The following is a 751-nucleotide window of genomic DNA, read 5'->3' on the forward strand; positions in this document are numbered from 1 at the left end:
CGCCCAGGAGGAGCTGGCCAGGCAGGGGCAGAGGTTGGCGCGTTCCGGCACCTCCCGCCGCACCGCGCTTGCCTCAAGCTCCACTCCAGGGAGCTCTCCCCAGGGGCCAGGAGTGGCCTGGTAGAGTCCTCCAGCTTGAGGGTGACTCGGGGGTGGGGCGGCGAGGGAGACAGCACAGGTTTTGGCAACTGAACGGATGGTGAGGCCCCGCCCAGCATAGGAGGACTGGGTGAGACGGCAGGAAGCTGGCTTGGGGCTGGCTGAGTTTATGCGAGGGCCACGTGAGCAGAGATGCCCAAGGGCCAGCTCCACCTGGGTCTTGGCTGTGGAGCTTGAGGCTGTCACTGGGGCTGCAGGCCCGGACAAGGCCAACCAGGGAGAGTGTGGGGTGTGAGGAAAGGGAGGAAGGGGAGGGAGCGCACATCAGGTGGGCAGCCAGGAGGAGGTGACCTGGCGAGTGTCAGAGTGTGGCTTTGTGGAGGGTGGAGGCCTCTTTCCAGAGCCTGGCTGGGAGGGCAAAGGTGGCTGCTCTGTGCCGAGCTGCAGTAGGGCGGCTAGGCCGTGTTCCCGGACCCCTGAGGCGGCAGGAGGGGGGGCATTCCGCACACGCTTTGGGGTGAGCCGGACAGAGGGAGCAGGACCAGCCGCGACAGCTTGGAGGACTCTGCCAGAGTTAGGGGGGCTGGGGAGTGTGCTTCTGCAGGGGGTCCTGAGCTGCACTGGTCCAGGGTGGCGCCCACCGCTTCCCCCC

General features: G+C 67.2%; 1 protein-coding gene across 1 annotated transcript in view; it reads left to right on the forward strand.

The window, feature by feature from the left end:
- Window positions 1-751, forward strand: part of PC (pyruvate carboxylase) — a 6,010-nt gene that overhangs the window by 569 nt on the left and 4,690 nt on the right. The gene's annotated exons all lie outside the window — the stretch shown is intronic.

The sequence above is a fragment of the Carlito syrichta genome, unplaced genomic scaffold (genome assembly GCF_000164805.1).
Source record: "Carlito syrichta isolate Samal-C Ts95f unplaced genomic scaffold, Tarsius_syrichta-2.0.1 Scaffold308818, whole genome shotgun sequence".
Classification (NCBI taxonomy): domain Eukaryota; kingdom Metazoa; phylum Chordata; class Mammalia; order Primates; family Tarsiidae; genus Carlito; species Carlito syrichta.